This window comes from Tenebrio molitor, chromosome 5 (genome assembly GCF_963966145.1).
Source record: "Tenebrio molitor chromosome 5, icTenMoli1.1, whole genome shotgun sequence".
NCBI classification, from domain to species: domain Eukaryota; kingdom Metazoa; phylum Arthropoda; class Insecta; order Coleoptera; family Tenebrionidae; genus Tenebrio; species Tenebrio molitor.
The window spans coordinates 606923-629907 of record NC_091050.1 but is presented as its reverse complement, the minus strand read 5'-3'; the positions used below and the strand labels follow the sequence as shown (position 1 = coordinate 629907).

Sequence of the window (22985 nt, the reverse complement as noted above, 5' to 3'; positions counted from 1 at the left end):
TGGGCGCCAGGCAGCTATTGTCTTGAGCTGGTTGTTAAGCTTGTCCAGCTGCCGGGACAAGTGCTCAGTTTCTCGGATGCTTCGGAGTCAATACGAAAGAACTTAATTCCTTGCGAATTAAATAATTGGTTTATTCAATTTTTGCCCAACAGTCCAGGAAATTCGAAATGCTTACTTAAGTGTGCACTGGTCCGTGGAATTGGCAACGTTACTCTACGTAATTTTGTTAATTGAAATTTCGAACCAGTTCACATTAATGATCTTATTCAATACCTTATTCTGGTCTTATCAAGAAAGCTTTCCTTTACAGGTGACCTTGTAACTTATTTGTGAATAAACTTAAAATTAATACAACTCCGATGAAAAAAAAAAAACGAAAGGAAAATCTGTTGCATGCGTGAAACAAGAATGAAGCGCAGTCTTCTGCTTTCATAAATTTACAACGTTAATTTAACATCGATTCTATAATTGAAAAAATTGCAAATTTACTGGAAGTAGAAGAACTGCTACTAATAATTGAAATGTGAAATTTGAAAACTTGAGCTTTGTGAAGTCTTTCTAAAAATTTGAAATTATTGAAATGCGAGATTTTTACAAATTGAAACGGTTCTAAATATTGAGAAGCGGGATATTTGAGGCGTTCTTTGATTTTTCGCAAATCCGCAATTAAATTGTGCGACTTATCTTACGCCGGTAACGTGGTGTGACCTTGACGATTTTCTTTAGTCCTTGGTGAAACGGTACGTGGTCCGATGACCTTAATGGACGGTTTGCGGTCTGGCGACGACCACTCTGACGAACGATGTGGCGACGATCACCCCATATAACGATAGTCCTGGTGAACAATCACCCTAAAAGCGACGCGGCGACGAATGACCCTAAAGAACAACGTTCCTGGTCCGAACTATCGCCCCAAATAACGATGACTGGTCCGGCTGACCCTAAAGAACAACGTTCCTGGTCCGGCTGACCCTAAAGAACAACGTTCCTGGTCCGGCTGACCCTAAAGAACAACCCCTAACGAATTGTCGTTAGTGTTGCGAAACTCAATCGATTCGGTAATTACCTTTCCGCTGAAAGGGGTTGCTTCTCGATAATTCGAAGGAGGACTTTCCGGTTCTCCTTCGCGGTACGGTAACGGTAATCTGGCTCGAACTACCCCTAACGGACGAAAATTAGTGAAGTGAATTCGCTAATGAAGGATAATTACCTCTATCTCGCTAGATGACGAGGGGTTTCTCGACCACGGCAAAACGGTAAACGGTAAAACGGTAAATCTTCGGGCTCCTCGACGGCCCCGAAGGCTGGCAGCGCCGGACGATAAGCGCCATGGCGTTCGGCAATCCACCCACAGGGATGATTGCGGATCCCGAACGCCACGCACGTGATTCGCAGCTCGCGACTTGCGGCACCTGCCGCCCGCTCGGCGGTCGCCGACCGAGTCCTCTTTAATTTCCGCTCGCGATCGGTTTTTTTTTTTTTGGCTACCCCCGGCTCTAGGAGATCAACCCGAAAGATCTGGACCTTATTCCGTTGGGCGATAAGGCGTCCCGAAAAAGGTTACGGCAGGGTGGGCGCGTCGCGACGTCATATGCCTTGCGTTGTGTTGCTTGTTCCTGATCTTCGAACAGCGATCTTATTGTCCCGCGAGCATAAGTAGGACCTCTTGGCCTCCTACCCCGGCCAAAACGAATAGTGGCACTTTGACCTGCTACACTACCCCCCTCCTCAAAAAGAAAAAAGAAAAGGTAACGCGGTTGCCTTTTTCTTTTTACACAAAACGAAGATGAAGTCTTCTCAAAAACGTCAAAATTTGTTCAATGGAAAAGTTTTGATTCCGCCACAAAATGGCTAGTTGATATCTGCGCGTATCAAACGATTGAAAACTGGATCTCAATGTCAATTAGTACTTGAGTACTGCGGTATGATGTAAGTCGAATTCGGGATATGTCATAAATGGGGTTTTTCAAATAAACTTTTCCTGAACAAACTCCACGGTAAAATTTTTGGTCTCGATCATTTCAAAAAATTCGACGAAAAAAAATGCAACGCAATTTTCGCTGCAGCGCTCGAAAACGGAAAGTGAAAATGCGACGAAGCGTTTTCCACGATTCCACGGAACGTCATCCGCAAAAAAATCGCTCATAGAGACACTTGGAGGTCTTCGAGTGTCTGACCTTGACATTGGCGAAATGTCCACCGTTTCTCCGATTGTGCGACAAGGATGGAACTCAAACAAACATGTCACCCGAAAAAGTGTTTCGCGGCGCGATAACGTTCTCAAAAAATTTCTTATCTGTGAAGACACGAGATAAGACTGAATACAATCCGCTAATTTTCTCTGCAAAATTCCTGCTTCTCTTACACGGTAAAAAAAATTGAAAACTGAAATTTCTCTGAAACCCAAACCCAAAGCTCCGATTGTTGAACAATGAAAAATCTGTGATCTTGCCAAATCTGTAGTTGAGTCACAAACACGATAAACAAAGCTGAATGAGCCAAACTGACCAAATTTGCGGAATTCAAACGAGGAAGCAAAATCGTCAAAATTTGTGACTGCTACAAAGTTGACAAATCACACCCCTAACAAATCGCGTCAAAATTTGTGGCGGCTCGATTGACTTGACAGGCCCTCGAAAATCCAAGCGTCAAAATTTGTGGCTGTCAAATGCAAGCGAGCCCTCGAGGCCCAAATTGGTTTACAAATTTCGCGAAAATGAAGATGAGCGATAAACGAAAATTTGTGGTTGCTCCAAAAAGTCGGGAAATCGGGCCCCACGTTGTGGGCGTCAAAATTTGTGTGACCAAAAGTTGGCCAGTGACAGCTCCGGGCTCTCAGGGGGTTTTCGGGGCATAGGGCGTGGGTTCGGATTATAAAAAAATGGGCGCCAGGCAGCTATTGTCTTGAGCTGGTTGTTAAGCTTGTCCAGCTGCCGGGACAAGTGCTCAGTTTCTCGGATGCTTCGGAGTCAATACGAAAGAACTTAATTCCTTGCGAATTAAATAATTGGTTTATTCAATTTTTGCCCAACAGTCCAGGAAATTCGAAATGCTTACTTAAGTGTGCACTGGTCCGTGGAATTGGCAACGTTACTCTACGTAATTTTGTTAATTGAAATTTCGAACCAGTTCACATTAATGATCTTATTCAATACCTTATTCTGGTCTTATCAAGAAAGCTTTCCTTTACAGGTGACCTTGTAACTTATTTGTGAATAAACTTAAAATTAATACAACTCCGATGAAAAAAAAAAAACGAAAGGAAAATCTGTTGCATGCGTGAAACAAGAATGAAGCGCAGTCTTCTGCTTTCATAAATTTACAACGTTAATTTAACATCGATTCTATAATTGAAAAAATTGCAAATTTACTGGAAGTAGAAGAACTGCTACTAATAATTGAAATGTGAAATTTGAAAACTTGAGCTTTGTGAAGTCTTTCTAAAAATTTGAAATTATTGAAATGCGAGATTTTTACAAATTGAAACGGTTCTAAATATTGAGAAGCGGGATATTTGAGGCGTTCTTTGATTTTTCGCAAATCCGCAATTAAATTGTGCGACTTATCTTACGCCGGTAACGTGGTGTGACCTTGACGATTTTCTTTAGTCCTTGGTGAAACGGTACGTGGTCCGATGACCTTAATGGACGGTTTGCGGTCTGGCGACGACCACTCTGACGAACGATGTGGCGACGATCACCCCATATAACGATAGTCCTGGTGAACAATCACCCTAAAAGCGACGCGGCGACGAATGACCCTAAAGAACAACGTTCCTGGTCCGAACTATCGCCCCAAATAACGATGACTGGTCCGGCTGACCCTAAAGAACAACGTTCCTGGTCCGGCTGACCCTAAAGAACAACGTTCCTGGTCCGGCTGACCCTAAAGAACAACCCCTAACGAATTGTCGTTAGTGTTGCGAAACTCAATCGATTCGGTAATTACCTTTCCGCTGAAAGGGGTTGCTTCTCGATAATTCGAAGGAGGACTTTCCGGTTCTCCTTCGCGGTACGGTAACGGTAATCTGGCTCGAACTACCCCTAACGGACGAAAATTAGTGAAGTGAATTCGCTAATGAAGGATAATTACCTCTATCTCGCTAGATGACGAGGGGTTTCTCGACCACGGCAAAACGGTAAACGGTAAAACGGTAAATCTTCGGGCTCCTCGACGGCCCCGAAGGCTGGCAGCGCCGGACGATAAGCGCCATGGCGTTCGGCAATCCACCCACAGGGATGATTGCGGATCCCGAACGCCACGCACGTGATTCGCAGCTCGCGACTTGCGGCACCTGCCGCCCGCTCGGCGGTCGCCGACCGAGTCCTCTTTAATTTCCGCTCGCGATCGGTTTTTTTTTTTTGGCTACCCCCGGCTCTAGGAGATCAACCCGAAAGATCTGGACCTTATTCCGTTGGGCGATAAGGCGTCCCGAAAAAGGTTACGGCAGGGTGGGCGCGTCGCGACGTCATATGCCTTGCGTTGTGTTGCTTGTTCCTGATCTTCGAACAGCGATCTTATTGTCCCGCGAGCATAAGTAGGACCTCTTGGCCTCCTACCCCGGCCAAAACGAATAGTGGCACTTTGACCTGCTACAAACGATTTGTGAAAAAACTAGACGTGATCGCGCAAAACCAAAATCATTTTCGTAATCAGGGGGTCGAAATTGTTCAAAAACTGTCAATTTTATGCAAACATCGAAATCAGTGCAGGCTTGTGTTATTGTTTTAAATATTTAAGTATAACAAAACTAACGTAAATGATAGTATAACTCATTATTTAAATCTTTTTATAATTAAAAATTATTGGGTGTAAAATATATTCGTAATCATTGTTGAAAAACTACACAGGTTATATGTATAGTTTTCTTTAACTTCAATCAATGATCTTAATTAATTAAGTACAATTTAAAACTTGACAGAATATACCTATTTAGTTGAGCTTAAAAGAGATGCAACTTCATGTAGCAAGTCATACTTGTGAGTGTAAGTTTGGCTTCAAGAACTCTTCCGGCCCCCAATATCGACTGTCTTCATTCACTGGTTATCTTGATATCCTTGTTCGCAGATAATAAAAGATCAATCCTTGTTCGTCCTTTCCTAAGTTCCAAAACCTTAACAATGTGTTTAGTTTATTAGATCATTCAATGATTTGGGCACAAGATGTGTGGAAAAATATCTTTTTTACATTTAAAAGTAAAATCTCAATAAATTAAATGGGTGCGAATTAATTTCAGAGAGTCTATGACAGCTCTAATTGACCACCAATTAACCCCAAATTATCCCGAACTGACACAGCTTGATATCATGTGGCAGTTTTTTCGCAACTTATACATATGTATTTATGATCCGTCGTAACAGACAGAAATCTGCAATAAACCCGCCGCCTCCACATTCCCCAATCCACCCCCGTTCGGTCGATTTGCAAACATGCACATCCACGTCACACTGATCTATCCATTTGCATGGCGCGTTTTCCAGTGGCACGCCACCGGATAAGCTCGGTAAGTAGGTGCATTACGCAGTGTCGCGAATCATGCCCGTCTGGTCCACAAAGCGGCATAATTTTTTCGTGCATGATTCGATTCGAGCATGTGAAAGGGCAGCTTTGCGAATACTCAAACGGAAAGTGAATAAGTCGGGCGAGGGCTCTAAGGCCAGGTTAGGTTAGGTTAGGTCCAGTGCTGCTCATGTAAAATGCATAAGATGGCAACGAGGCACGAGTTCTGCATGTGAATTATATCTAAACAAACAGTGGTAGCCGAGACCGAGTTGCATTGAATCAGACAACCGCATTACCCCTTGTGTTATTATTGCCATTAAGCGGATGGGGTGGAGGAGGAGGAGGAAGATTTTGTGATTTTGTGGAGCTCGTGGGCTGGACATTTTTTTTTGTAAATGTTGCAGCAGAAGAATGTGTGCTCCAAACCTCACAACAAGTAGATGAAAAAATTATGTGGGGTGTGTGGAACTAGAATGACACTAACCACAACTGTAGGAGATTGTTACTATTAGTGAGAAATTCTGGTCTGTACGAGAAGTTACAGTCATTTAAATTTGTTCTGAATTTGAAAGCGTTGTACAAAAAAATTTGAGTCGATAGATGTGTCGAATACAAAGAAATTCTTCGGTGATCGGAATTACCCCGCTCTACTACTTTTAAGACTTCTCTCCAAACTCGTACAATTTTTATTTGGATCAGTGGTTTGTATTAGCCTCAGGTAACGCGAGAAAACAATTCACAGTTTGGTGACTTGTTGGGAACATTATAAACAGCAAACCTCGAGGCGTGAAGTGAACGAATTACCGTTGCGTTTGTTATCATTTTTAAGGACGCCTCTGATAAATTGGTTCCATTGAGAGGACGTCCGAGCTATTGCGTCGACTTGAACGTGACAGGATCTAAATCAGATTCTGTCATTTTTCAGTTCTTCACTTCTTCCCCCTGTGTATTTTCTTTCTTATAATAATTTTCACGCATGCTCGAGCTTTATCTCTATTAAAATCTCTTTGATATTGAAATCATGTGACGTTTCATTAATTTCGTGTCTTGTTCGTATTCTTACTGGGTTGTTAGTTTTGATTTCGGGGCGTCTCTCTGATTTACGCCCCCGGTGTCTGGCGATGACCCCCGATCGAACCTCCTTTTTGCCAACGTCTTCTGTGCGCCGACACTTAACGTTAAGTAAGCCGTAAAACCCCGAATCCAGCATTGCGTCATACGTTATTGTTATTCAAATTTATAATTCAATTTGGGGTAATAAATTTGCATAAAGACGGAAGGGTCTGACTGCGACTGGGATGCAATGAACAAGTGGTCAATTACATTAGGGCAGACATGCGGAGCGATGCGGCGGTGCATCGGACTTCTTCCTCGCTCATAATCCACGCTGCTTTGTTATGAAGAAAAACACGACGACTTCTTACACAAATTCGGATCGCGCAAGATTCAATTTTGCTCCAAAAGGATTGCTCGAATTATGGACTTTGCCAGGGCGCTGAACCCGCACTACGACTGAAAAGTCTCATCAGACGACAAATAAGCAGCCTCCTAATGTAAATTGACGAGTCTACATCTCTTGCAACCCAATCTACTAACAAACCAAACGAAAAAACAACAACTTACTTAATTACGTTTTTACTTTTTACTGATGAGGCTTGGTTTCACCTTTCGTTAACTCTTAAAATGATAGACCTTGGTCAGCACATAATCCTCACAATGCTATTGAGGTGTCATAGCATCCAATTAAAATTGGTGTTTGGCCTGCGATGTTCCGAAAGCGAATTGTTGCCTTAATCTGCTTTAACGAAACTATTACCGTTCAAAGACTACAAGATTCAGCTACCGCTCACGCGACATGAGCAACAATAAATTATTTAATAGAAGTGATTTGTAATTAGTGGCTGAATAAACGATAATTGATTGTCAATTGCGTCATCAGAGTCCCACATTTTCCCGGTGGCGTGAACGGGAATAAGAGAGGATATCAGTTACGCCATCGCACTCTAAGCTGACACAAAAGTCATTTGGTTGTTATCCGTACGTCATCGTCCTATCACACATCCTGTATCGGCACATAATCCTGTTAGCATCCCGGTTGATGCACGGAATATAAGCTTTCCGGCAGCGAAGTCTGGTGCGTGGCGGCGGGCGGACCCGGGGGGTTTCTGGGGGCGGTTGCGAGGGCGGCGGCGGTAATGTGCGATAATGTCATTTGACGCGTTATGTGGAGCCTTTGATGCGTACGCGAACCACTCACTACACACAGACCCGCTCTTACTTTATAATTAAAGTTGTGTACGTGGTCCCGCTCAGCTCTAATCTGCCTCTAATGGACCTATACCTTTCATCTCAACACTCAATTTGGACGCGGATGACGCGGAAACTGATCCATTCGGCAAAAATGCATTCAAAAAGGGGTCCGGATCGCCACGAAGCACGAAATAAGAGTCGGAGATTGATTCAGATGATCCACTCGAGTGCACCAATCGATAATCTGAAGAAGTATCATCTCTTGAAGATGGCCCCGCGTCGGATTTTTGTGTGGCAGTGGTCCATCCGACCAGTCCATCCCTGGCCCACATTTCGGGGGCGGCTGCACCGCCGAGTGCTCTGTATCGCGGCCCCAGAGTAAATATATTTAAATGTATGCAGCATTAATTCAGAGCGCAGCACTCACAGCTGACTGCCTTCTGTTTGTAAACATTGAGCTCTCTCACCACGACGAATGTTAGCTATGATCATCATCATCATCATCATCATCGGCCAGGATTGCGGCCACCGACGCAATCAAACATACTGTGTGTTTTGTTGTTTGGCCGCGTTGTTTATCTATCTTGTCAAAATAGTGACGGGCGAAGGAACTGTGTGGGAAACGCGGCCTGCGCCCCGGGACCCAAGGGCCCGTTCACCTGGAGATCCCCTCTGTAACAACACGGCCCCCGGCGCCGCCGCCACCGCAAAAACGATCGCGCGGTTGGCATCTACATGCGACATGACGTTTAGCGACGATGGTCATAAATCGGTCAGCAGTAAAAGTAAATAGGGCCGTAAATGGCAATATTGGAGCATGTCCAGGAGCATTATAAACCGGTGAAAGCCTGAACATCGTTTGGATTTTATGACATGTCATGCACATTTTGCTGCATGTGTCGCGGGAATTGCACACGGACAATTGCATCAGAAGCTGGGTTTCCTTAAATGTTGCCTGGCCTTGACTTATCACAGGAATTCCAGATAGTGGAAAATATGGGCTCGATTAGTGGCGGATGCCATTTGCATAACTGGGTTGACAGTTGCGATACTTTCAACTGCTCACCTAGTTAGTTACAGTAGCGACTCGGTATCGCTGACAAATAAATATTTTACAAAATACTTAAATGCAAATCTGGTCAAGAGTGCTTTGAAAAATATTGGGGACGCATGTCCAGTATAAAATGCTACATTTAGCCAAGTGACAAACCACTAGCCGTTGATCATGCGCCCGTTGCGAAAATACCTTTCTGTCAGAAATACTTTTGGTTTAGTTGAATAAATCATTTGTCAATCACAAAGAAAAGTGTTTGTTTTATCATATTATCCTGATCATAATTTGTAATCATACCTATTAAAAATGTATCAATAATTAAGAAGTCAGAAAACTGTCAAAATATCTTTCTTTAGGATCCATAATATCTTTCAAGAAAAGCTATCTCTTCATTTGAAAATTAATTTAATTAGCATCGGTATTTATTATTTCTCTGAAGTTAAACAATACCAATATTTGTGACTTCACAACAGCAAATATGAAACTTATATTTTGTTTTCAACTTAAATCATGAATGCAATCTTTCTGGATTACTATGCAAATAGATTTTATAATAGAGTGCATTTACTCCTTACTCAAGCGTGCAATAAACCGGCTATTTTGAAACTTACTTTATTGTCCAGATTTCCAGCCGGTTTTCCAGATTTCTTTCAAAGTAGATACATACATTTTATACAATTATTCATGTGCATAGATTACATAGCAATAAAAAAAATTAACATTGACCCATTCAAATTGCGTCGTATGTTATATTTATGATTGTAACACGTAACAATGGAAGCGTGAACTAATAAAAAAAAACCTAAATCCTGTGTACTTACTGACCTACTGAAGAATAATGACTAAATGTTTAACAATATTTCTGAAAGTAAAATTAAGGTTTATGAAGATTAATTGTAGTATGAAGTCTTAAATTATAAAATTATTGTTTATGTAAATATAAAAAAGGTTTGTTTAGTAAATAAAATGAATCTTATTGCTGTTTTTATTACTTTGACAATCTTGTAATCTGTCTTAAATTGTGTAGAACGACGAAATACTTGCACGCCAGCGGAATGGATAAGTCGTAGAAGTCAGAAAGAACGGCAATCCAATTTGATAAAAAGTGTAGGAAAAATTTGATAAAAAACCCGATAGTGTCCCATATGCCAGAAACTAAAAACCGGTCGCACCCCCTATAATCCGCTTAGGTCCAGTCTTTTGTGCCAGAGCATCGCGCGGTTTTATATCAATACGCCTTATCTGATCCAATCAGCTTGTCTCCTCATGAGGACATCTGCTCACCTAAGCGTGCATGAAACGCGATTTTTTACATTCCACAAACAAGGACCGACAAATTTAATTTTATCGACCCCACTCATTAAACTCTAACTTTCAAGAGCGACCAAATCCGTTCCTTTCGAAATTTTTTAGGTACAAATATTTCTTCCTTTTCGCACGACATCCAAGTCGGATGTTATTTATTCCTGAAATCGAGCAATAAAGCAACGGTGAGGAGGTGTCGACGGATTTGGTTCCGGTGGCCACCCTTCCAAGTCTCGACTGCACAAGGCATTGCTTAACTTGTTTCTTTAATTCGGTAATTATCGTTTTTGGTGTTTTGTGGGAAAAAGGAAATGATGCGAGCTTTAGGGGCACTTAAAAAACCCGGGACCCCAGACCATCTGTCTGTCCGCGATATTCAAATCCAATAACCGGAGTGTCGTTGGAAAAAGCGTCGCAACAAAGGGTCGGACAATGCTTATTGCTGGCTACCCGCGGTTCAAATTAGCCGTATCGTTCGGGGAGACCGCTGCACTACCCCAGAACCCCGCTGACAGCTCCAGGGCACATGACACCTCGTCTATTAACTGTTTTATTGTTACATTTCAATCCCCCGACGAGCTAAGTGCGTAAGGGCGACACAATCGCCTGCCATATATATATTTTTTCGCAAGTAATAACGTTACGGCCGTCATTATCGAGTTTCCGTATTTCTGCTGTTTATGGGGAGGCCCCAATTCGGGCCCCGTAATGAGATACGTTCGCACGGTTCGCCCCGAAAATCTCCAAACCCGTTGCCTTTTTCGACTCTGGATATGTACATGATTGGCGGCGTGCCTTCAGGAGTACTCTTTAAATCTAATAAATATTCAGTTACATAATGGAGTGTGTTAAATGGCAGTGAGGGCTTTTAGTGTTGCCTCGGGCTATGCGATACCTGTTGTGCGTAACTGGGTCTTTATGTATCGAGAGGGAGTTACAATGGATGTTGGATAAGTAAGCACTTACATGCTGGTCATAGTGGTGGGTTCATGTGTGAAAAATCAATTACCCCCATGAAGACCGTTGCGGGATGGCTTTGTCCCAAATTAATACAAAGAATGTGGACTAGAAAAATTTTTCACAACTACACCGTTATTATTTACTCACGAAGACAAAACATTATGTATTTGCTTTAATTACCATGGCAGAAGTAGCAAACGTAAATGTACTGAACTCTAAGAAAATTTCTGATGTTGATAAGAGTCTAACCTCTCATCAATTGAGTCTAAAAAGGATCTTGGAAAAAAGATGTTGTCTTCACCTAAATAGATTATTGCACTTGGGAGAAAATGTTATCTTTGAAAAGTGATATTTCAAATGAAAATCACTGAAATAATTTTGTAATAGGTATCTAATATTAATTCAGGAGGTTCGCAAAGAGTAAATGTATAAATAAATTCTCAAGGTTTTTATAGTTGATCTTAGCTGAATTACTTAATAATTTTAACATGCGTTTCATAGATTAAGTTTCAGCAAATTTTGTTGTTGTTTTCTATCATTCAAAACGACATTATTATTTTTATTATCATCATTAATTTAAAACTGAGTAAAAGTGCTCTTACGTAATAATACTAATAATTCTCTTTGAAGCTCAGTTGAACCAACTTGCCCAATTCTTGAAAATGTTTCAATTTCCCGTTACACGCATTTCTTTTATTTGGCGTGCGTCCGAGCCGAGCGCTGGGACCACCCATATTCTGCATCGGATGTCGATGGATATGTTAATAATTATTCTTTGGTGTGTCGAAGCGGATCCAGCCAGCGACGTCCGTGATGAATGCTTCTCTGCCCCGGAAACAGTTAATCAATTGTTTCAACGCAACCTACCCTGTTGTCTGCAGACAAGCTTTGTTCAGTATCTATCATTACTCTGCCAATCACTTCTGCCATCAATTCTGCTCTCCGAAATTACCGGAAAACTAACACGCGCAGATTTAAACACCTCGCCCGACTTAGAAGTTGCAAGATTCCGGGCGCTGCCTGAATGCCGCCGCACGTAAATACCGCACAGGCGTATAATTGAAATTCTCGATCCTCCCGGATAGAGAGACATTTTTATGCGGTCCTGCGAATGACGAACGAGCCCGTACCGTATGCCGTCTCGCTCTGATTTATGACCGGAGTTCGGCAAGACGACCTGGAATGGACCAGTAAGGGAAATAAAGAATCGCGAAATAGAAAAGCGAGTTGTTTAGATGTCCACAAATCATCGCCGACGTGCCGGCAAAAATTCCGGGCCAGAGCCAGTCTATGCACAAGTTTGTTGATTGTTGTTGTGTTTGCGGAATATACCGGAACTGAGGGTTGTTATCTCTAAAGACACATTCCAACTCTAATGAATCCTCCAGGGAGAGCGCAGCTATCACGAAACTCCATTAATTCGCCCAAATAAGATGGGCTCGATTATTGTTTCTAAAATGGATTGGAACGGCGTCGAGGGCGGCTCCCGCTGGAAAAATAACACAAAGACCATAGAAGCTAAAATATTGCACTTCATTTTTATTTTTATTTAATTATCCCCCATAACGCCCAAGATAAAAAATTTGGACAATATACATATCCACACTAAATTTTTCTGGAATAAGAAACAAATTCCCTGAGGTCACCACCAATGGTAGTGCCCCATTGGTGAACCTCATTCCATCCCAGATACCAACTTAGTCATTAACATATGTATGTACTATTGCGGGCAAAAAAAGTGGGACATCAACGTCATTGTCTTGACTTTTAATGTGAAATAACCCTTACCTGATTCTAACCCTACTTTGAATCGATTGACGTTGTGATTATGTATTGTACGTTGTAGGGAGCGATTGTAAGTAAGCACGTAGTGAATATTTATTTAATGCAAAGTTCCAATCAAAATCTACCTTTATAAAAAGAAGAGGGCATTTGGAAAAGGAAAATAGGAGGATAAAATATATTTTTAAACTGTCAGCTGGAATAGTGTCAAAAAAAATGACAATAAAGCTTGAACTACATCGAATTTTTCAAAACTGACAGAAATTTGATGTCCCACTTTTTTTGCCCGCAATAGTACATCTGTAGATGCAAATCACATATCTGATCATGCAGTAACAAATTAAAACTAGTAGGGTACCGCAAGGCACAGTTTTGAATCCTTGATTGTTCTCATTTGAAAATGAAATCCCGGATCGAAATTTGTTCTAGGATGATACTTTAACATGATAGCAAATAAAAATTAAATAAACACATTATTATTCTTATTATTATTATTATTATGAGGGGAAGTGAACCATCGAGGTCGGACTTGGCGACCATTACGGATATTTCTAGGAATAAAGAAAGTTCCTTTGAAAATACTATTTAAATTAAATCAACGTCTCTGACTGAATGTTAATAATAAATCAGTGTTTTCGGGTAATTATTATTATTATCATTATATTATAATTTATATAGTAACAAGTACGAAGCCTTGAAGTGTTATTTATAGCATTGGCACTTAATAATTCGTAAGGATAGTGTTGTAAGCACGATTTTACTTGAACTGCAAGTACATACATTTATTAATAGATTGCCATTTTAAGCATCTGTGGGTTGCGATTTGTCTTATTATCGGAAAACTGCACCATTCAGGTCGGAATTTCTATGAATATTTCAAGAGTGAAATTATTATTTTTAGCTGAACAGATGGTGACATTTTTAAATGTCAGAGTTCACCGTTAAAAGATTCGCCGTAGTACTACAGTAAGTTGTGGGTGGGGACTGGGGAATCTACATAGTTTGTGAATCTGTAGAACGGCAGGTTCCGTCGAAAGTGCAAGCAATTTATATTTTGGAATCGGTGTTTTCGGCAAACTCCACGATTAAATTGGCTCGAATCCAGAAGGGTCGGTCGTAGGTAGAGGGAATTTTTCCGTTGTGTTGTGTGTCCGTGGCGCGGAGGTCCACGGACTATAACATATCGATTACTTTCCCTGAGTGGAGCAGCCGCCACCCCCGCGCCTGGCATGGCGTCGCATGCAAATCAGCATGGCGGCGGCGGCGGCGACGCGACGGGTTACTACGCGGCCTGCATCACAAAGGCCCAACGGCGGAATGGAGCGGTGGGGCCGCAGGTTGGCAGGATGTCTAGTAGTGAGTGGTTTATGAAGGGCCTAATGTGGCCTACCTACGCACGAAGAGGTACACCACAATACACAATCATAAAACTTTCCCGACACATTTTACACGGAATTTCTCTTAATGGACATTTTTCGTTTTTCCGGATGTCGACTTTGAATAATAACGCAAGAGATGTGTTCCGCTGATTTTTAAAACAAGAATGGATTGTTGCGGATTGCGGAGGGATAATTCGCGCAGGAATTAAAGGACGAAGAAGGAGTTGGATGTGTGTGAAATAAAATGTCATACGTGAAGGGAGCATCATTTTAAACGACCCTGTTTCCAACCCTAACACCCATAACAACATCATTCTGATTTTAGGCTTCGATACAGTAAAAGTTAATTTTCAGTTAAAACAATTAACAAGACTGTTACCTACTATAAGATACCAAAAACGGAAAATTCGGAAGGAAAAGGTTACTGAATCTACAGTTACTGGAAATGCAACAAGGTTTGTTTTCCATGATGCTTCATCAAAACGAGAAGAAGAAATTGCAAAAGAAAATTATCTGTAACATTTTTGTGGTTGTCATTTTTTCAAATATTGTTGTTCAGGGATGCAGCTTCAAGAAACTAAATCCTTCATAATTAGACTTTTGGGGACTTAAATTTCATGAGGAAAAATTTTTAGAAGTGAGAAAAAAGTAACTTCAGTCTACCACATCGGATACGAAACCTTTCAGAAACGAATTGAATTTGGATCGATTTACGTGGAATAGGTTTTGATTAATGAGTTCTAAAGGACATAATGGCCTTTCTATATGTTTCTTCGTTGCAATAGTTTTTTCAGGGCAGGAATTGTTAAGTATCAAAAATAATAAATTAATGATTAGATTTTTAGCCCTAAAGCTTGTTTGACACGATGCTAAATTTCGTAGTAAATTTGTTAGAAAATGAGAGAGACCCTCGACAGGACCAATGAACGATCAGGATCATAGTCTGTCTTTGTCAGATCCTGATCGTTCATTGGTCCTGTAGTAAATTTTCTCATAAATTTAGCATCGTGTCAAACAGGCTTTAGATTGTAGAAAAGTACAGACCTAGCCTGTCTTGAGCTGATCTAATTATGTAGATATAGTTAGCTTTTCTGGGACGTAGCTGATATATAGAGTTCTTTATGAAGCTTGAACACTAGTGAAATTGTCAGTATACAGTCAATAGATATAGCCTGACCTGACCTAACTATCTAGATATCTAACCATAAGATCTTTGATTCTACGATTGTAGAAAAGACAGATGTGGCTTGATCTGGCCTGATTTGAATATGAAGATCTCTATCCATAAGATATCTGGTTCTCTATTTGTAGAAAAAGCAGCTCTAGTCTGACGAGACCTAATTTAACTATCTAAAGATATGTGGTTCTGTGATTAGAGAAAAGACAGATGACCTGATCCAACTATCTAGATCTCTACCCATAAGATTTCTAGTTTTCTGACTGTAGAAGAGATAGATCTAGCTTGACCTGAACTGACTTAACTATCTAGATGCAGATATTTTTTCTAAGACGTAGATGATGAACGTGGTAGACTTCTTTCTGAAGATTGGACGCTTGTAAAGTAATCAGCGCATTTCAAACCAGCTCGTTTTTATATCGGTTAATGACAGATAACATGCGAATCACAGTGGTTTAATTTGAGATGTACAAAGTGTTAAATGACCCACCAATACGTCTAAAAACAGAGGAGAATTGGAAATTCAATTTTCAAGGAAAAGTACATTTCATATCTTTCGGGAGGAAGAGTTTGAAATAAAAATTCTTAAAGAGAATATATTAAAGAATCATTTTTCATAATTGTAAAATTTTTGGCGATTTTGATAAAATTTACAAGCTTCTATTGGAAGAAGAAAAGTTTGAAGTCTGTTGAATAGAAGATGACATAATGAACTGAACGATGATTTCCGACTTGTTAATGTTTTTTTTTTATGTTTCGATCGGCTCAAAAGATAATTGCCGGAAAAAAAATGTGTTCCAGCATCGCTTCTAATTAATTTTTTGACGGTGTCGGCAATTCGGTCACCTTCTTAATTACATCGTGAGTGAAGTGATGGCTTGTCAAAAATCCTCCGTAGTTGTCCCTTAATAATTATGTCGTTTAATATTCGCCACTCATTGGCGTCCCCGCATCTCCCTCTCCCTTCCGTCAGAAATCTCTCGTTATCTCGTCATCTATCAAAATTTAAAAGTAATTTTCATTGGGAATTAAAGAGGTGTCATCTTTCAGTCAACATAACGCTTTGAAGCAACACCGAGAAATTCAAACCGTGCCTGGGGGCCGAGCACTTCAAAGGACGGGAGGGGCACAAGGCGTCGGACCGGAATGAGAAGCCTTTTGACGGAGCTTCACCTCGCAGACCCACAGGGATCACCTCCGAGGCCCCCACGGGGACGACCGCCCCCGATCCGAGGCCCACTTAGTTTGTGATGTTTAAGTTATAACATATTTAGATAGAGCAGTGGGATAGTGCGGTGTGACACCGGCGGTGGCCTGTTTAGATGAATTACTCTTTGAATACGCACACACTCACACTCCTGATGGGATTAACTTTGGTTAGTTTGCATGTAAATTGACGCGCGGAAAAGATTAACGAATCATAAGAGGAAAACTAAGACCGGACGAGGGCGGCGAATACAACTTTGCCTTTTAATTTCGACAAAAATCGTCCCTCGAGCTCGGTTTTCACATCACATTTTTATCTCACACAAATTATATTTCCAGTGTTTTGAAACGTTAACACATTTTTATTAACTCTAAATAAAAAATTAAACTTTCCTTACCATCCTCTATTGTTCTTGTGATTACTATTCTTACTGTGATTGAAACGATCGAAAGTAATATATGTAGTTTTTAATCTAGAATATTTTTGCAGCTTGGTATTAAAATGGTAATTGTGTTTAATTTGCTACAGAAATAAAACAAAGTACAAAATCAACTTTAGATAAAATTCATTCAGTATCACTTTCTCTTCCGTATTTACTCATTTTCAAATAATTGTAAACACTTTTGATTTTTAGTTGGTTATCTAAGCTCTGCAATGACGATAGAAAACAATGCAACCTATTCATAACCTGATGTTCTATTGTTATAGTTTTATTTTACAGGGACAATAATATAGCAAACAATTATGTAGGCAACTTGCATGTGATGTGTAAAGCTCTTGTAACGCGTGGGATCACAACGTTCCCTGCACTCGTGCGTGTAAACTTCCCACTTCTACAGAAAAAGTAGTACACATGTAGCATAAGTAACAATTTTTTATATAGTTTTACGCATGTATGCACTCGTATAGTTCAATTCCAAAAATAAATATATTCAACACCAGTTAAATATAGAAAGTTGGATTCATTAAAAAAATATATGAGGGTCGCGGGTTCGATTCCGACCCAGGGCGGAAAAAAAAGGCTATATTCTATCTCGTGATTCGGAAGTCACGTTAAGCCATTGGTCCCGGTCTATTGAGTTGGTCATCACGCCCCTCATAGATTTGTAAACCAGTCCTAGACTGTGTAACAACATTTTTATACACAACAAAGTCAAAATGCGGAGGCAAGACGCCGGTAATTATGTTGATAAGCACTGCACTATTACTTGATAGTAATATCCGTAATAGTGTATGTACTCCGGCAAAATTGCCGTGCCGCCGGGTGGAGGTGGGATAGTAAAAGAATATGAAATACGTGAAGGTTTAAGAATCATTTGGTGCAGCGACATCTTGAATTTTTTCTACTTCGAGGGATTAGATTGTATTAGATTCATTATTAAGAACTCTTAATTTGTAAAAGTTCCAACTAATAATGAAAGAACAACAGTCCAAATTAACATGAATTATAACGCTTTTCATTATAGCTCTGCACATTTTACACATGCAAACTTTCCATGGTTTTCATTCTAACAATACTGTTCAGAAATATTGTTTCATTAATTTCATGTATGTCCAAACACGATAATTTATGGTGAAACTGATGTATTTTCAAAACAATATTATATACACACGTACATTTGTATTGTCAGTGAAACTATTAATTTGCTCGTAAATATACATATTCATTATTATAAGTACCTAGTCGTAACAGTGATGTGATTGATGTAATCATTGTCATTTTCTGTATATCTCTAGTATGATTGACGTTTACTGCATTGTGGTGATATTGTTTTGTTATTTAACTAAATTTTAATTAATCAATCCTTTTTAAGTGCTACTTGACCAATTAATAATTAGAGATAAGAAAAAAGGGACACTGGTTTATTTATCATTACGGGTATTTCTATCAAGTACCTAATGATAATTCTTTTGAAAGCATTTTTATTTGGCTCTGTTGCTATCGAAGATATTGATGTAACTCTCTTTCGCATGATTACTCTTCATTTGTAAAATTAAAAGAACATTTTTAAACAAAAAGTTTCTTTCAAATCTGTCAAATCTATTAGTGATTTAGGGTAGTGATGAGAAATAAATTTGTTCCGATTTTTTTCGTGCTTGTTTCCTGGTTCAGGGATAACAAATGGTAGTTCTAGATACTTTTTTGCGCTACCATGGTCATTCGTTTGGACACAATAAAATGACAGCACTGTTATTGATTTTATAAGTATAACAGTACGAGAGCTGCTATAACCAAATTTGAAATCGCAAACGTCAAAAAATTCAACAAATTTAAAAAAGTATTCCCTTTTGAAAAATTGTTTTGTATTTGTCCAAGTTATATTGTGGTGCACTTTGTGCTCTACAACTTACTTTATTGTTAATTGAAAACATTCCCTTTTGGCCGATACAATGTAGGTACACATTTCTTAAATCAGTTGTCTCATCAGATTTCTTACATAGAAAATTGCAGTTAATTTTACTACCTTGAATAAAAGTTATATATAACAACAATAAATCTTACTTTCATATCTCACTTAATGATCTGCTTTCCTAATCTAATCTTTGCACTTTGCAAACACGCCAATCGCTGCTAAATCTGGCTGCGAATAAAGAAACTTATTAGTCCTTAAAACATGTAAGAAATAAATAAAGGATTGCTCTCTCTACAATGTAAAAATCTTGTGTAGAATAATTGAATGAGAAATGATATTTTGTGTTATCGAAGTTAAATAACTAACAGTGTGAAGATACTGTTTGTAATATTGTGTCAAAGTCAGTGGCAATTATTTTTTGTTTTCCTCTTGCGTTTCATTTATTCCGGTCGGATTTAATCTGAGCATACGGTCGTCGGTTAGTCTCTTTTTTATTGGCTTTAATACACTTTTAATTAAAGTCGTCTCCCTTCGGGTGCCGTAAAGCCCCGATCAAACTCTCCAGATCAAACATCATAAAGCCACCCGAAAAAACTTTCGCTCTATTTATCAGTGTTTGCAAACAGTGACGTTGCGCATGCAAGGACAAATCCGGCCATTAAGGCGTCAATAATGGCCGAACGTCGGCGTTAAAATACATAAATAACGAGCTGAAGCCAGGGAACGACGCGAGGACATCCTGATAGATAGACTCCGTAAGCTCGCGACAGCCCTACCGCACCGATAAAACCCCAACCTCCCCGGAACGGCCCCCGATAAATCGATCGCGCAACCCTTCCGACCGGAGCGGGGTCGGATCAATAGCACCGACTTTTCGATCAGCTCCGGTCGACGGGAAAGAGCGAAAGTGGAGTTCGAAACCGGAGCGGGTCGATCGGTTGATCGAGCCGGTAGATCCGGTGAGAATCACCCCTTTAACACGGAGAGTTGCAGAAAGCTGAAAGCTCCGGGAGTTGTGTCGGTGGTGGAAGAAGACGGGTCGGGGGTTGTCGAATGACATGCGACTAACTCTATTTACTCAACAACCCGGTCCGTTCGACTGCTTTATTGGCAAGGGCCGGAATGGGACCGGAGTCTAAGGGGCGCATGCGGGGGTGCCCACCACACTTAATTAATACGAATTGAAGGCCTAATTTACATCGGAGATGCTCTAATGAACCTACTGTGCTCGGTTACTTTCGCTGCCCTTATTCCAGAGCTACCCTTAAAATATATGAGGTCCTCTGGGCGGACGGGGTTTGTTAACTTGTTTCACTAGAACTAACCGATCACAGTTCATTAGCTGTGTTATTATAATTTCGACTTTGGACCGACCTTCGGACCCTTGTTTGGCTCATTTTTCTACTCGAGGCAACTGAATTGCAAAATTTATTTATCCGAAAATACTTCATTTTCATATGCAGTGGTAACAAGTATGCAAAATAATACATAATTGTAAAAATAATGAAACTTATTTATCAATTTTTCTTCGTAGGCGTAGAAAAAGTATAGTATTCTACTCGCGGGTAATGGCTATTACTGACTCGTTGAATAATATATGTACTATTATAAGACAGGGTATTTGTTAATAGTAGCTATGGATTAATTACACAAAAACTCACAGACAAAGGAAAAGTAAAAGAATTTAAAAGAGATACTTAGGTAAGAATTATCTTATGGAAGGTCAACAATAAATGCAGTTAAAATTAGTAATAAATGATTAATAAACTAATTCAACTATTTAAATTAAGTACATAATAAAATATGTTAAAGAAGTATTTGCGGAAAGAACTTCACTTTAGAAAATACTGGAGAAAAATTTTAAAAATACATATTTTCAAAATCTTTTTTCTTTAAATCGGTGCTCTGAACTGATTTTAGACTTCTTTAAATTGCCAAAATACCACTTTTTGATATTACTCAGAAGCTCTCTGATCCTTTTCTCTTTTCTATCCCAACAGTGTTACGTTTAACGATGTTACAAAATGCGTTCACTGACATTCTTAATTTTTTTAAGTTCACCAACTCGTCTGCAGCTGTAGGAAAAACTGTTATTGGAAGTCTGTCTGACAGGAGTGGATCCATAAACTAGGCAAACCAAAAGTTGATTCTCAAGCCTCTTTCAGAGAAATGGGTGGTAAGTCTCGTCACAATCTCACTCTTTCTCAAGACCTAGAATCTAGATGAAACTCTTGCGAAATGCGAGATGCGACAAAGAACAATGAAGAAAAAGAGTGTAAGTGTGAAAATGTTTGCAGATCCGTCTCGTCATGTCGAGTAAGACACGGCCCCTTCGTTGGGAGTCTCCCCACGTGTAAACCATTGTCTTTGGTATAATTTGTCCCGTTTTTGTGGTTCAGTGGTAACGGCACATCGCCGTCCTTTGTAATTCATAGTTTTTTGTGTCGGTTGTGTCCGTCGTCAGTGATGAGAGATGCAGATAGCGGTTTTCGTACGTGGTCCGGGCCTGTTTTATGAGGACCACAACCAACGCCGATCGGAGACCGCTTTTTTGAGCCGTTCGACTTAACGACAATGGTCCGGCCGATACGTCAGGACCTCGGACCGACCATGACCGGAATATACAATCCATGGGAACGCATCTTTACTATTGTTAATTCATGTCCGATCGCGTCCAGACACTTTTTCATCATCGGAGACGAAATTCGGACTGCGGTACAGTTGGTCACACTGATACGTATCAAATCTCGGAATGGAAAGGGAAAGCAGAACGGATAGCGTCCGCGAACCTCATGAATATGTATCGGGCGATACATGTGGCCGCGTGTGGGTGACTCAGCCCCATCTGGAGCCCCCGGAATCCTACCCGGACTATCGATATGATGGATTCGAGGGTGAAACCCTGACGGACTGCACAACCGACCGGATTCCACCTCTGCCTCGCACCGACTAAATGCCACCTCGATTACAGATTTCTGATTCCAAAGCTCACAGCTTCGCTCTTGCATCACTAATACTAAAAATGGAAAGCTCCATTTTACAACACTCCAAATTCGCATCGTTCTCACTAATCGATGCCAAAAAACTCCACTTTTTCTCCGAGTTGTCAACCAAAACAATTTTCTCATTCTGCGTCCCGATCTATTTAATTTGGCGAGATACCCAGGATAACACATTTTCCCATTCAAGCTACAATGACAGTTTTTATCTCGTATTCATTGGGAATACAAATGCGATACATTCTCGATTGAATTGTTACAGTTCTAGTGATAAAATCGCAAAAATAAATGCAAAAGAAAAATTTTGTGAAAAAATCTCTCCCAATGAAATCTTAGGCCTATTTGATTCTATCTACTCTGATACAACAGACTAGGATTCACATAAACTTTGAGTTTGGTTCGGTACTATTGGACCTATCTCCAGGACGCCTTCGTCAAACGTTTCTAAGGGTGACTCATTCACATAGGAACCGCCATCAAACCAAAACTTTTGTGTTTTTCGCAGTGGCTCTTGATCATAAACTTTTTGAAACATACTCGTATTATGTAAAGGATCCGCGATATAAACCATTCAGGTCCTGCATCCTATTTCACTCAATATTAAGCAACTCCACAAGATCTCTTTGTTACTTTAAGGCACGATGATAATTTTCCACTTTTGCCTCGTGCAGACGAGTTTTGTTTTACTTCATTGCACTTAGAAATCCTTCGAAGAGGCGGATTTAATGCAGGTGATCGGAATTACCCCAGTTCGCTTCACTTTCGATTTTGCCTTGGGTTAATTGGTATGTAATATCTGGTTGGTACTTATCTATCTAAATTCCGAAACAGTTCATCATCCACCTCTGCTCCGAGATAATTACAAATAGATCCGATACAGCTCGAAGTGGCGTCGTCGACGTCGGCGTGTCTCGATGATTAAGTCTCCCCGCACATAACTCAGGGCGATGACGCGAGAGGGTTAACGCAGATTAAATGATTATGAAGTAGATACGGACCATTTGTCATGCCGTCTG

At 40.2% G+C, this 22985-nt stretch overlaps 2 long non-coding RNA genes across 3 annotated transcripts in view; both read right to left on the bottom strand.

Moving 5' to 3' along the window:
- Positions 1–22985, bottom strand: part of LOC138131504 (uncharacterized) — a 47373-nt gene that overhangs the window by 11873 nt on the left and 12515 nt on the right. Inside the window, exon 3 of one of the 2 annotated variants that reach the window (XR_011159832.1) lies at positions 11568–12560. The exons of the other annotated variant lie outside the window; for it this stretch is intronic. This is a non-coding gene — a long non-coding RNA (uncharacterized lncRNA). Of the gene's footprint in view, positions 1–11567; positions 12561–22985 lie in introns of those variants that run through there. 2 annotated transcript variants of the gene reach the window in all.
- On the bottom strand, positions 107–4595 carry LOC138130445 (uncharacterized). The gene is made up of 2 exons (XR_011159591.1): positions 1211–4595; positions 107–1161 (listed from the first exon to the last, which is right to left on the bottom strand). It is a non-coding gene; the product is annotated as an uncharacterized lncRNA (long non-coding RNA).